This window comes from Strigops habroptila, chromosome Z, assembly GCF_004027225.2.
Source record: "Strigops habroptila isolate Jane chromosome Z, bStrHab1.2.pri, whole genome shotgun sequence".
Taxonomy (NCBI): Eukaryota; Metazoa; Chordata; class Aves; order Psittaciformes; family Psittacidae; genus Strigops; species Strigops habroptila.
The window spans coordinates 19,407,621-19,423,374 of record NC_044302.2 but is presented as its reverse complement, the minus strand read 5'-3'; the positions used below and the strand labels follow the sequence as shown (position 1 = coordinate 19,423,374).

Here is a 15,754-nt window from a genome sequence, read left to right as displayed (position 1 = left end):
GTAAGCAAACATAGGAAGGATCAAATCCCATTTGCAATCACAGAATGGTCTGGGTTGGAAGGGACCTTAAATCTCATCCAATTCCAACCCCCTGTCATGGGCAGGAACACCTTCACTAGAGCAGGTTGCTCCAAGCCCCGTCCAAGCTGGCCTTGAACACTGCCAGGGATGGGGCAGCCACAGCTTCTCTGGGCACCGTGTGCCAGAGCCTCAGCACCCTCACAGGGAAGAACTTCTTCCTAAGAACTCATCTCAATCTCCCCTCTTGGAATGGCTTTAACCTGCTAGAGGTTAAAGCCTTTCCTTCTTGTCCTGTCACCACATGCCTTCTCCAAACTTCTTGTAGTCTCCCTTTAGATATTGGAAGGTAGTTATAAGGTCTGCCATGAACCTTCTCTTCTCCAGGCTGAGCAACCCTGGCTCTTTCAGCCTTTCTTAAACATGCAATAAATATGGAGACATGCCCTGGAAAATTCAGTACATGTTTATGTAACAGTCAACAAGGCACTAAAGCACTGCTCTCTGTAAGGCACCTCTATCAGGGCATGCTGCTCACAACTCATCCTTTTCAGGGATTCAGATCAGGCACCCAAACAATCATTATGGCCTCCTTATTACTAGGAATGCATTCGAGAAAGCATGAGCTTGTTTGTAAGCAAGTAGCTATTAGATTCAGAATGTTTTTCCTGAAATTGTAAAACCAGTATGGAGTTCTATCAGAGGCTTTCCAACTGAAAAGCCTTTCTAAGTCACCTTTGTTTTCACAGGAGGGATTTTCAAAAGACAAAAAGAACAGTTTCGTGCTGAGATGACTTTAAAAATGTCTTTGACAGAAAGCCACCAGGGAAGTCACTCAGTGTTACAGCTCTGACTTTTTCCAACACTATAAATCACTGCTTTGTTCTTCCTCTACAAAAAGAGCACCATAGGTTTATGCAGTTTCTTGGAATTAAGAATGAAATGTACCCCTCCTTACACACAAAGCATCAAAGGTGGGATTTTCTGGTCTCCTTGGAAGTCAGTAGCTAAAAAAATACTCCATGTTACATCACAGGGCTCAGAGAACTTAACTTTTATGCCAGTTTGTAACAGTAGTAACAGCCCATCCTTCCCTTCCAGATGCAGACTGAGCCACTTCAGCAAGACAAACAAAAATCTAAAATAAATAAATAAATTTTAAAACATCAGTTTTAAGGTAAATGCCTCTAACTAGTGGGACAAGCAATGATATGCAAGCCATAAGGATCTTAACTCCAATATGGATCTTTGTACTAGGTAAGTGTGTATATGCAGCCATCAAAGTTTAAGTTACTGGATGTTAGTTCTATCTTTGGAGAAACAAAAGTAGTTTAGTAGAGAGGGTTAGTAGAGAGGAATCGATTTTTAAGGTTTAGTATCAACTTTGGGCTGAGACCAAGTATCATTTGCAATAGATATGGACTTTATCACCAAAACCATTTTCAGTGTCAGCCTTTAAAAACTGATCTACTTCCCTTTTAAGGTCATACTGAATTGGAAGCATTTTACAGTAATCACTTTCATAAACAAAACAAAAAAAGAAAAAAAAACAAACCACAAAACAAAACAAAAACCCACCAAAAAAAAAACCAAAAACCCCACAGCAAAACAAACCTGTTCCATTCTTACCCATCATCACTTGCCAGCAGAGCTATGATAAGTGAGACCATTCTCAAAATTATTTGCTGAAATCAGTTTTTAGAGGCAGAAGTGGATCCTCACAGGGTGCTGGGAATATAATTGCTGCTAACATAGTTAACTATCATGTGATACAAATGCAAGCATAGCCAATAGGTTATTGTGAATGTCAGAAGGCTTTACGGAAGAATCAGGAGAAACACTTGAAACATTTTCACTCCAAAAAAAAAAAAAGAAAATCTAGTGTTGGAAGGTACTTTTCCCTTTTTTGTTTTCTTTTGATCTAAATCTGTTAGCACAACCCTTTATATAGCCTAGTTTATTCTATAGACTGAATCTGATGAAGCAGGTTACTTTTCAAGTTGGACCCTATAATAATGTCTCGCTCAACTGTTAAGGTAAAGCCTAATAAGGACTAGGTAGAGAACTCCATCTTTCAAAGGAGTATTTAATCTACAATAATCAAAGTACATATTCCAAATATAAACATTGTTTTTAAAACAGCCATTCCAGTTGCATTAAAGATCAGCTTTCATTTAAATGAAAGTGTGAAATATTCCTCAAATTTATGCTTCGTTAAAATGAAGTTTGCACAGAAGAATAATAATTACACAAAAAGTGCACAAGCTTGGGAGAAATCATGTTTCTAAATCTGTATGAAAGAAAGAAGTAATGTGTTTGACACTACCTTTTTGTAGCTTTAATCTGCTTTACAATGGCTGTTCTTGCAGCATATCTAAGTGTTGAAGAATCTGCGTACAAGGTCATTACCATAGTGCTGCCACATCCTTCCTTAAAAGAGAAAAAAGAACAAAAAAGCATTTCACCCTGCTTTCTGTGTTCAGAGACATACTGTGCTCTCTTTAACCTAATTATAGGACTGTGATGAGTTGCAATTCATTTACATATCTTAGTCTCTTATGTGTGCTCTCAGGTGCTTTAAAGATGTATTATTCCATCACCTATAACACTGCATGGGGAAGGAAGTATGGGGGATGAAAGGCAGATGAAAGTTTATTTTCTAAAGATGACCTGGACAGGCAAAAAAACTGGCTGTGACGTAACAGTAAACTTCTATTTTTATAGACACCTGAAAGCCATTTCATTCCTTAGCTTTTAGGCACCTCGATTTCAGAGAGGAACCCTCTGAACTAGACACCTATGTTTGCCAGACAGGTCCTCTTGAAAGTTACCTTTGGAGTTTAGAATTCAAAACAACTGGTAACATAAACAAGAAACTAACCGGAATTAGCAGTTTAAAGATATTGGTACTTGATTGAAACTCTGACAATCATCTCACAAGACTACAGAAAACAGTGCCACCCTATTGGCCTCCAAAGCCTTGTCTATCCATTGCAGACAGGCATTGGTACTCTTTCAAATGAACCGAGCATAGCCCAGCTAAAGGCTTATCGAGAGCACCCACCTAGTGGGGTATTCTCAACTGTACAGTTTTTGGACAATGTGACTACGTGGAACAGTCCTACTGTTCAGTAGTAGACTGAACAGTCTACTACCCTAGAAATAGGTAGTAGAACACAGCTTGGGGTTCTGTTCTCTTACATCAAGACATTGTTCATGCCTTAAGCCTAAAACGCTCTCTGAAGAATCATGGGGAGAAAATGCCAGATCAGGAACATCACCAAAAAGTTCTCACGGCAATAATCAGAGCTACAGCACCAGTAAGCTGCTGTTGTATGATATTTACTTTCTCACTGGTTTCTTTTCAAACAATCTCTTCTAAGCATCTCTTGTTTAAAATTTTCTAGTATCAGCCCACAACAGCCATTTAGCTAATGATTTGTTCACTTTCCCTCTTTCCCCACAGACTTATCAATATGGTCAGTTTGGTTTTTGTCCTTGATAGGATCAAGGAAATATTAGCCCAAACCAAACCAATACACAGCACTGCCCATAGGAACTACTTGTCTAAACACCTCCAAAACACAGCAGAAGACAGTGAAATCACTCAGAGACATATACAAGGAGAAAGTAAAATCCCAAAATTTAGAAAAAGTAGAGATTTTCCTAAAGCAGCAGCACTCAAATACACAGGGAGATGGGAGGTCCCTGTTTCCTGTCACTGAACAGGACAATAGAAACAAAGTTATAATGACAAAGTTCTCCAAAATACACCCACATCACAACTTTCATCTGTTTCGATATAGGAGATTCTTATTCAAAGCTGCTAGCAAGTTTTTGCTGTCATTTACCCAACCACAGTAACCCTAATAGGCTGGGATAAAGGTCAGAGGAGCAGCAAGCACACAATTCACCTTAAAAGGAGTACAAAATAATGACTTCAACTGCAAAGAGTCTTTCCTAATGCATATATAAACTAAGTAACATTTGAATTACTATGGTATGTGTTACTGAAGTCAAAGCTTTGCTCTGTCAGACATACAGATAAGCACCAGCTGCTAAGTTTGCAAATATCACCTGGCAGCTCTAGATTTGAACTTGGGTCTAACAGTCTTTACTACTGGCCTTTCACATTCTTAGTTGCAACATTCAAAAATTCACTGTACTTTCCTATTAGATTGTTTTTCTAATTTTTAATATTTTATATTAATTTGGTGCTATAAATAGAATTATGCAAGTGGTCATATAGAAAAAACCCTATGATTTTTACAAATATCTTTAAAATACAAACTCTAAAAATATTCGAATAAAATTAAAAGGTAATTCATGTAGTACAAGCCTGCTATCCATATGCAAACCTAGAAAGAAAACTGCTATATTTGTGAAGGGGTGAGGAAAGAGTGTTAGGGAAAAGATCAACTTGGAGAATTTTTCTCCTAACAGACACATTCCATATGGTTACCTACTTACTACAGCATCCTTTCTTTTTATATATTAAGTAACTTTTTGTGCTTTTTCCCTTTACCGTTCTTAAGGAATTGATATAGTCCCACATGAAAATATGCTCCAACAGGGGATGTTATGATCACATATGCAAGTCTTTCACAGAAGACATTTGTAAGTCTCTTCCAGTTATATTCCATAATCTGTGAATCTCTCTCCCTTCCAATTTGGGTTCTCTCCCACTCCACTCACTACTCAATTGTTGCATCAACTTCAGTACTCAACTTCAGAGATTAACAGTCTGTGAAGAAGGTCTAAATAAAATCACTTCTTGTAAATTATACAAATCTTAAGTTTATTCAGTTACATCTAAGAAGTAGGTAGGAAAAGCAGGGAAATCAGGAGAGGAAAGAAAAAGGGTTCCAGTGAAACGTGGAAAGGCACTAAAGAACAGAAGAGGTTAATCTAAATAGTGATATTGGAAGATTTTCTCAGCATCATGGCTTAGACTTTCAAGGAACAAAGGAGACCTTTGGAAAAGGAACAGATATCCAGGGGAGATTCTACTACTGCAGAACCTAAAACCTGGATTTGAATTCTCGAACTTAGCCTTTCTCAAAACATGTCTTTGTATGACACAGTCTTGCTTACACATCATTCAGGACAACCCACAGACTGTCTAGAATCCTCTGATAATAATAATGCCCATCAGAACCAATTTGTATGACTATAGACATCACAGAAAATGGAGAAGCAATGCTGGTAAAATATACCACATAGAAGAATGAGTTAAAAAATCAGGTGTGTGCAGGGTATATGTTACAGGGAGTTTTCCAGAAAGTAGAAGAAGATTCTTTTATTTACTGACAGCACAGAAAAGCAGCCAGCGTCCTTGTATTGAGATCTTTGTATTATTCACCTAGTTTTACAAACAAATACTGCAGAAAGAGGAGATTTCTTTTCATATAGATTCCCAATTCTCTGGTTCAATAAAAATCATTAAAAATTTAGTGATTCCTCCACTTCTATTTCAGTGATTTACACATAAGATCAAACTGTTAAAAAATACACCTGCTGACAGTGAGTATGAAAGGTTTGGGGAAAAAGCTCAGCACATTTCCAAGATGAACTGATCAAGTGCTTTCAGAATCCAGCAGCAAGACAGGAATCTTGACAAGAGCACTGCAATCAGAGTGCTAATGAAACACACATTGCCACCAGAGTACAGACAAAAAAAGTGAAATGCTATTTTAATCTTGTTATTACTAAATCGTGCATGCCTGGATGCCCATTTGTGCATGCAAACACAGCATAAGTTTTAAGTAAATAAAACTATGAGAGTATAAGCATAAGCAAAAAAAGGTAACATAACTGCATAAACAAATAAAGGAGAAAAATCCCACCCCATAAGCTCTCCTTCCCAGCTTACAATACAATAGGCAGTGAAATAAACCTCTGGGGTAGAGTTTTCAGCTCAAATGTTGTCTTCTGTTTCAAAGGTCACCAGCATAGACCCACTTTCCATACATTCATGTTGAAGCATTTTAAAGAATCCCTACACAAAACAGAGAATGTCTAGTAACATCTCTTACAAATCTGTTAGCCTTTCTATGATGAAGACACCATGCACAATTGCACTTCAACTGATCATTTCCTCACACTGACAATCCTGTATTCTGCATCATTTTATTTCATCAGCTCTCCCATCCAAGTTATTATTACATTTACTGCTGCTATTTTTTCATTACTTATATATTTCCTTCTCTCTTTCTCCATTACAATCACTCGTATTTAGAATCATAGCATAGTTACGGTTGGAAAGGGCCTGAAGATCATCTAGTTCCAACCCCCATCCCATGGGCAGGGACACCTTGCACTAAACCATGTCACCCAAGGCTCTGTCCAACCTGGCCTTGAACACCGCCAGGGGTGGAGCATCCACAACCTCCCTGGGCAACCCATTCCAGTGATTCACCACCCTCACTGTAAAGAGCTTCTTCCTCATATCCAATCTAAACTTCCCCTGTTTAAGTTTGAAGCCATTACCCCTTGTCCTACCACTACACTCCCTAAGGAAGAGTCTCTCCCCAGCATCCTTATAGGCCCCCTTCAGATACTGGAAGGCTGCTATGAGGTCTCCACGCAGCCTTCTCGTCTCCAGGCTGAACAGCCCCAACTTCCTCAGCCTGTCTTCATACGGGAGGTGCTCCAGCCCTCTTCTCATCCTCGTGGCCCTCCTCTGGACTTGCTCCAACAGCTCCACGTCCTTTTTATGTTGAGGACACCAGAACTGTACACAATACTCCCAGTGAGGTCTCATGAGAGCAGAGTAGAGGGGCAGGATCACCTCCTTTGACCTGCTTTAGGTCAAAGCTACTGCTACTGCTCCCTATTTTGATGGACTGTTATATAAAGCTCCACTTTAATAAGTTTATTCTATGAACATACTGCGAACAACAAACACACTGAAATTACTTGTGTATTAGGACCAACCCTACCCAATGCGTCAATAGATTATGCTGATACTGTTGTATATAATTTTTTTCCAAGATGAGCTGCATTAACATTATTTTAATTCTTGAATACTGTGACTATATGATTCTATGATATTCAACACTGAGTGACATGGTCTAGTTTGAGGCATCCCTGCCCATGACAGGGGGGCTGGAACTACATGATCTTAAGGTCCTTTCCAACCCTAACTATTCTATGATTCTATTATTCTATATTCGTCATAGCTAAACATCTTCAACAACATTACTGTTAAACATCATTAAATTACACAATAATTATGTAAAATTTCCAAGTACTCTGACAACTAACATTACCAAAATGAAATTTTAAGCACTGGCATTAAGTATTCCAGGCGAGGTTGGGTTCAAGACCAGAGCCTTGGGTGACATGGCCAAGGGTGAGGCATCCCTGCCCATGGCAGGCAGGTTGGAACAAGATGATCTTTTCAACCCAAACCATTCTATGGTTCTATGAATCTAAGACAACACCTCTCAAAGAAACACTAAATAATTAATTTGAAGAATTTGATGCCTCGTTAAGTACAGCTACCTGTCCTGGGTTCAGCTATAGCAGACATTTTTCTCCTTCTTAGTAGCTGGCGCAGTGCTGTGTTTTTTAACTTTCAGCCTGGGAACAATGCTGATAACACCGATGTTTTTAGTTGATACTAAGTAATGTTTACTCTGACCAAGGACTTTCTCAGTCTCATGCTTTGCCAGGGAGGAGGGGAAGCCACGACAAAGCAGAGACAGGACACCTGATCCAAACTAGCCAAAGGGGTATTCCATACCACAGCACATCATGCCCAGTATATAAACCGGGGGGAGTTACCCAGAAGGCCCAGATCACTGCTCAGGCCAGGCTGGGTATCAGTTGGCGGGTGGTGAGCAATTGTATCCTCTCCCCTTGTTATTTTCCTTATCATTATTATCATTGGTGGTAGCAGTAGTGGTTTTGTATTATACCTTAGTTACTGGACTGCTCTTATCTCAACCTGTGGGAGTTACATTCTTCTGATTGTCCTCCCCATCCCTCCGGGAGCAGGGGGAGAAAGTAGTGGGGGAGTGAGCGAGTGGCTGCATGGTTCCGAGTTACCGGCTGGGCTCAAACCATGACACTACCTCATTACCAGTACCAACAGCAACATAAGACATTCAGACAGTTGAGGGGTTTTCTCGTTTTGTCAGTAGCTAGCAAGTTAGCAGGGCTAAAACAATGAGCTTTCCTAACAGCAAAAGCAAGCCATCAAGCAACACTGAGACCTGTCAGTCAGTATAATAGGAAAACTCAGAACTACTTTTCCCGATATCAGAAATTACAAGCACATTATAGAGGCCTTAATTATTTTCCCAGATGTATAGTTTGACTCCAGCTTTTTTGCTTGGGCAGTAATTAAGCGAGGAAATTTTATTCTTAGATTTTAGAATCGCATGGGGATACTCAAGAGACTTTACTATCCTCTTGGAAAGTCCTAATCACACAACTCTGCTGCACTGGCTTTAAATATTCAAAGAGATTCCTGTGAGAGCAATGCATTGCCAGTTTAATATGACTGGTAACATTTACTATAATGCCTACTGTCAGCACTGGATTATGATTAACTGTGCCCCGCTTCTTTTTAGCCCATTATTTGACTGCAATTTTCTCCTTCAGTCTTCCTCTGCAGATCAAGGCTTATTTAGTAACATACAATCTCCATTTTAAGTACATCCTTCAGGATTTAAGCCTGAAAGCAGCTCAGCACATAAAGATTAGCACAGTAGCACAATCTAGGATCAAGCTGCAAACAGCAAGGTTCTGGTCTCTGTTTGACAAACGAATCCACTACAGGAAAAGTGAATTGACAGTCTGAAAATATTCCTGAAGAACATGGGAGTGGATAAAAGGTAACACATGCTATAAGGAAGGTGTCTGTTATTTAACTGTATGCTGTAATATGCTTTCTATTTTTACAATGCAGTTAGAGTTAATATTTATCAGGCACACTTTCAATCAGGCGGTTAATTTCTGCATTCAGATAACCTGATGCATTTTAATTCAGAGGCATGTCTTCACTTTTGCATCAGAATACCAAGCTCACTTCCTGTGTAGTGCAAGGTAGACAGATGTAGTGCATAGAGTTACCACTTAAATCATGTTTCCAGGTGCTCTGCCTGGCAATGCACAATGTAAAGATTAAAGTATGCTCTGTGTGGTGATTTCCTGTGATTCACAATTAAAAGCTTTTCATTAACCACTAGTTAGGGCTAAAAATCTCAAATTAACTTCAGGTACCCGTGGCTCATCTAACTGTCATGTCCTGCTGTCACCTGGCTTCTTCCCATTCAAGCAGCTGCAAAAGTTGCATTACTCTCTACAGAAAGTAAATTTATACATATTGCTTTACAAAGTTACTACATTTGAGGCCTGCTCAGTTCATTAGCTAACATGACCAAATTAGAGGTTTTTGAAAAACAGTCTTTCTCCAAGCTGGGTCACAAATGTAATAGCAGAGTTCTTTTTAATATAGTAGCAGCAGGCATGTGGTCGTTCCACATGGCAACATAAGTTTCACTTGAGTTCCAGCTGCAGAATTTCTTAAAGAAATTCTTTAAAAGTTGGTTCTTAAAAGAGCATCATGAGTCCAAAGATGATGGTGTAAGATTAGAGCCAACAGCTTCCTTGCTTACGAGAAAAAAATCTGGGAATTTGGTATGTGCTTATTGATGTTTCCATCAAGTGAAAAGTTCATTACATTTATACAGTTCATCGAAAAACAACCCCTATAGGCTACAACATAAAAATATAATCTGTTCAAGGGATTCTATAAAAATACAAAAAAGGTAAATTTTGGTAACTTATAGCTCCAGACCCTTCCCCTCAGCTTAATGAATTAATACTTTTTACAGGAAAGAATTGGGGTTACGAAAATCTTTGTCACAATTACAACTCCTGTGCTTTCACAGTCAAATTTTGTGGATAAATAAGCAGTCAGGCTCAACTGCTCAAGGAATTTATACATCATATGGAGTCACAGGAAAATAGATTAGTGTGCAAATGAGACAGTCCAAAACAGACTCTATCTATCAGACAGATATCCAAGACAGGCAATTACATACGTCACATAAAATATACATATATATTCAAAATTCGAGTCCATCATGTGGTTTTTTTCTACATCTGTACTATGTGTTGATGTAACAGCTGTTATACAGCAGCTTCTAGTTAGATTTTCTGGACTCATCCCCCTTTCTAGTTTAGCCTCATTAACATGATGCTGGCAGATGTCAAGAACAACTTCATTGAGCCTGATGCAATATAAAGATTTAAACCCACGAAGTTCTGGCTGCAATCTCAGAAAGACACTCCCAGAAGAAACCAGTGGTTGACAGGAAAGAGTCAGGTGCATTAGTATCTTAGGTATCTTCAAGCCTTAATTCCTAAGTCTCCAATACACATAGTTGCACCTAGCAAGTGTAAACTACAAGCCTCATGTTTTGGCTTGATAAGCTTCTATCTACAAGCAGACCAGTTTTTTAAACTTCACTGCAATATGTATTAATCCTTCTCATAATTCCACATAACTAACAGTAATAGATTTAGTTACCTTTTTAGCTGAATTTTCAATGTTTAATAATAAACACTGACAAAGTGCACTTTCTGCTGTGCTGAACATTTCTTAGTATAACTGTTCTGGAAGGAAGGAAACTTCACTGGGACTTTTTACATAAGCACAGTTAACGTAAATTTCACTCTGTTGCTTTATACCTTTAGCAAAAATCAGTATGCAAAGCCATTTCAATTTGGATATTTTTAATTAGCTGCTATTGAGTTAAAGACTTGTTTTCTTTAATATGACCCAAGACAGATCTAAACAGACTACTTAATTTTGGATCTGCCTGAGCTTTATGACACTTTCGGTCTAAATCTTTAAGATTGGCATTTCTAGTGCACAAAGTAACCTCCCAAGAGATGTGAAAAAGTGTTAGTAAAATATCCCACTGAATTTCCACTTACATAACCAACATAGCCTTCCAAGAAAGTTCAAGTAAGTAAACCTGGCAGGCTCACCATGTTAGAAACAGCTCTGTCTGTACTTTACATGTATTTGTGAGTGGAGGATTGAGAAACAAAGCAGCAGAAAAAAACCTCAACTGAGCTCCTTAACCTACAGAAGGGATTTGCTTCAAGAAGTAAGTTTGTGAAGGTACTTAAAGGTGATTTCCAAAGCAGTCACTAAATCAAAACATTAAAATAGGACAACACCATAGAAATTGTAACATACAATTCTAATTAAGATCTCTGAAGGCCATAGAGATTTACAACCTGCTTAAGATCTTACTGAGAACAGTACCCTCTAAACTCTTGTTGTCTCCCCCACCCCAGAAAGCACAAACACAGGGTGGGAGATGAGAATATGGAACAGTGCCCTTGTCTTGAATCTAAGGAAGAAGTACTATGTAGTGATGAATAAGCTGTGACTCCGAAAGAGGATGCAGTATTAGGTAAACACACCTAAAATATTAAGAAAAAGGAAGTTTATCTTTGATACTTGACAAGTACTTGACAAGATCAGCTGTAGAAAAATCACATGTAAGCACAGAAACACACTTAAAATGAATTTTGTCCTGCACCAGTCTCGAGTTATCTTTGCTAGTGGTCCTCTTGTGAAACATTTTGCTTATCCTCATATTGCCCCCACAAATAGTGCAAGTCCAAAGGAAACAAGAGCAGAGTACAACTCCAATAACTTCAGAGAGACAACTAGATAGCAGGCAGAAATTGAGCCAGAAGCCACCCTTTCTTTATCACATCACATCCATTTGATAACCCATTTTTCATGGAAATTACTATACACTATATTTTGAAATGCCAAGTTTTCCTCACACTCCACAAAAATAGGGAACTGTAGTGTGCACAAAGGGAACAACAGAAAGACCAGATTAATCATAACATTAAACATACAAACGGTAAAATACAATGCACATGAAAGCTTCAAACAGTGAACTGCCACATGGAATGGTACCTCCTACTTGTCACGAAGAGCTTAATTTCACAGCATCCACCTCTGTAATGCTACACCCCAGGGAACAGTGTTGGCATGGTAACTGCAGGCTCTATGGCTTCTTTTTTTTTTTTTTTTTTTTTCCTATTAGAAGGCATGAGAGTTTTTTTCTTAGCTTCAGGATCAAGTACACTTAAGACTGACAGCACTGTTTATCTGGGGCAAAAAGAAAAGAAGGGGGTTTGTCTGGGGGGGGGGGGAAAGTTATACATGTACATGGGTGTAGTCCTCAAAACAGTGTCAAGAAAAACAATGCATCAAAAGTTTTGTCAATCTGACCAGAGTCACACCAAGGACAGGATGGGATTTCATTCTTACTCTGGCGCCTTCTTTATCAAGTCAGTAGAAACGCAGAACAGTGGCCAGAATTAGAAAAGGTCTTTGAAGATAGTTCAGTTCATTTTTAAAATATTTTTGTGAGGATGTGGGGTTTTTTTTCAAATAAATTTGACCGAAGTTAACCTTAGTAGCCATCATGTTGGTATATCCAGTTTTGTATGCAGAAAAAATTTCAAGTTTAACATTTTTAAAACAAAGAAAAGCATGCTTCATGCTATGCTTCCATTTTTTTTTTATCACAAAAGAGTAACTTGCAGGCTAATGAAACACTATGTATTGGAAGACTATCAGAAAAAAGGTCTGGAAATCATCATGCAAACAGTTTAACCTTATCCCTAAAGTGGCTCTAGGATTCCTTCAGTTACCAACTGAATCATTTCCTATTAGTGTTGCCCCTTGCACACTCCATTTGCACAATACACGTGAACTTGACCCAGTCAAAGTCATTAGACAACGCTTGCAGTGGGAATGCTGTGGAGATAGTGAGGGGCTATAATATATCCCCATGACAAGTACAAAGAGAATTAAGTAATCTTGTCAATCAAAATATTTGAGTAACTTACTCTTTTATGCAAGGAAGGGTTTACTCAGTAGTTAGAAAATTAGTTGAATAAAATTATACTCTAGGCATTCCCAGCACCTATATGTGACGCCTCCTGGCACTACTTTGCACATAGTAATATCGCCATCTCTTCTTACAGGAAACGCTGATACCTTCTGGAAATTTCTGTGACTGTGAATTAGATGTGCTGTCACACTGGTATCTCAACTATGTTTCGTTCTTCCAAAGTATACCTCATTCGCCAGATGATGATGTAAGAAGAAGAAAACCGTAACAGATTCTCTTTCATTTTTAAAAGCCAAAACTATTTCAAAAGCATTTTATCCATTTCTTTCATACTGCAGTCTAGGCAGCCATTAATCAAATCTCAACCTCATTCTTTCCCAGTTTCTTACAGCTTTTAAAAAATAAGCAATACAATTAACAGAAGTGGTCTGGCTGCTGCTAAGATCTCTCCCATGTCAGCTCTTCCACTTTACCTACCCTCTTCTCTAAAACATTAGATCCCTAAAAACATTGTCCTTTTTTTCTAACCACCAATACAAATGAACAAATGTTCATGTTCACATAATTGAACAATTTCTGACAAAAAGAAGCCATAATGCCAGATCATTCATAGTGCTGTGAGCCTAATGGTGGCAGAATTAGCATGTATAATGATTTCAGGTGTGCAAGAGGGGGTGGTCTGTGGGTTTCATGCTATACTGTTATTGTTATTTTACTGTTCAATTTTGTAGAACTCAAAGAGGTGCAACCACCTGAAAGCCAGTGCTAGAGCAGTCAAAGCATTACACTTCCTGTCTGTTAGAAAGATGAATACTTTAAAACAAAACCCCCCCTCCCAAAGAAAATCATTTCATCAAAAACAAGAAGGTAAAAAAGAGGGGATATTTTCTGTGTTTGAAAGAAATGTTTATGAGATGAAGAACTGAAGCGGCCTGGTGCATTTACACTTTTAGTATCAGGAAAAAAAACCAAACATGCAAACTTGTCCTGATTAGTACCTCCAATCCCCCCTTTTCTGAAGAGCCCAGTTCTCACTAGTGAAGGTTATTGGCAGCACGCTAGTTAAGCAGGTATGGCTAAAAGCCAATCAGAAACCCAAGTAAGTATATAGGAGCTTTTATTTTTGATTGAACAATAGCTTCCTTCACCTCCAGTTGAGCTCTGTTCAGCTTGATGAACCTCTCACTCTGCAGGGCTCTGCTGTTTCTTGTAGTGCAAGAGTCCAGGCCTGTTCAATGTGGGTTAGTTAACCAGTTTCTGGCTCAGTGAGTTCTGTACAGTAGAACTTGCCTTCTAAACATGGAATGACAGAAGTCCAAGTACAGTATCCACATCTCAATGCAAACTGATATATAAACCTCTAGAAATTTTCACAAAAAAACCTCAAACCCTGCTGACACACATTCATCAGTTTATTTGCCATGCTAAAACTCTGACAAGGCTAAGACCACGTTTTCCTGTTATCTAGGAGGGTTGGGACCAGTCAAGTAATGAAGGTTGTATTGTATAACTGCATCCTTTTAAAATTCAGATCAAAGATTCCTCTGCATATTACCAGGTTCTCTTAACCTGCACTGCTTTTTGTTTTGTGGGTTTTGGGATGGTTTTTCCCTAAATCATTAGAAAATCTGGATGTATTTGTCACATAGGAGTTACATAGCTAGATCTCAGTAGTGAACTGAGCGGTGTGTTCTATTTCTCATACAAAACCATTTCTTTCTACAACTAAGAAAAAGACAACTACAACAACAATAATTTTACCACAATTTTAAGACAAAACACCATGTACAGTTTTAAAACTGAATGCTTGAACAGTTAATATTTAAGCAGCACTCAAATTACCTAAAACTAGGTATACAGACTAGAACACCTAGTTACCTCTGGAAGTTTCTTATCCAAATTACTGTTAGATCAGATTGATCATCACGCTGAGATTTGACTGCAAATGACTAGATGTAACGGTATAGTGCAAGCTATTTGAAAGCATTTCTAGATTTTATATGCAAAGATTTCTTTTCATATATATGCTAATCTTCACTGTCTACATTATTATGACCAGAGCCTTTCAATAGAACCCCTTACAACATGTTATTTCATAGCATGGCCTAATCATATGCTATATCAAAATAAGATTTGGTAAAGGCAGTACAGGAAATTCAGGAAATAAGATTACACTAGTTCAAACACTGAATAAAGAATGGAATGACTGTCTTAATTCAGGCAATTTGAATTATTAATGAACTGTTTGCATCTGTAGAGATTTACTCTATTAGAAAGATTTCCTCAACCATCTGGATTAGGAAATTGGAACCTCAACTTCTGAAAGGTCAGATGCAACAGGGTGGAAAGGGCTGCGCTTTTCCAGAACTTATTTCCTTGACTCAAACAAAATCACTAGGAAGTTTGTTCTGGTAAGTGGGTAACAAAATGCCACAGTAAAGAATGGGATAGTGAGATAGGAAGCTAAATACTTGGTTTCAAAATTCTTCTCAAATACATAGTAGCAGAGTAACAGGTGCAATGTCAGGTTTGCAGCTGAATTTTCTGTCTGTCTGTTATAATTTATAACTGAGCAGTCACAGTAAGAAGTCCTGTTTTCTCCTGTGCTTGGTGCGCTCACCTTTCTGCTACAAAGTAAAATATTTGTTGTGAAAATTGATAGGCCATATCAAGTTTTAACCAGCCCCTTAACCACTTCAAGAACAGAAAGAATGCTTTTCACCCATGAACAAAATCTGACTTTATTTGTTCATTCTTCATACTGAAGAATTCTAAGACTTACAGCATCTTAGATACAAAATTACTCAGATTATGTAAATCACCCAATT

General features: G+C 38.2%; 1 protein-coding gene across 3 annotated transcripts in view; it reads right to left on the bottom strand.

Moving 5' to 3' along the window:
- The window catches only part of SMPD3 (sphingomyelin phosphodiesterase 3), a 116,291-nt gene that overhangs the window by 60,856 nt on the left and 39,681 nt on the right, over positions 1-15,754 (bottom strand). Inside the window, exon 3 of one of the 3 annotated variants that reach the window (XM_030512539.1) lies at positions 2,345-2,448. The exons of the other annotated variants lie outside the window; for them this stretch is intronic. The gene's annotated coding sequence lies outside the window, so the exon portion shown is untranslated. The remainder of the gene's footprint in view (positions 1-2,344; positions 2,449-15,754) is intronic. 3 annotated transcript variants of the gene reach the window in all.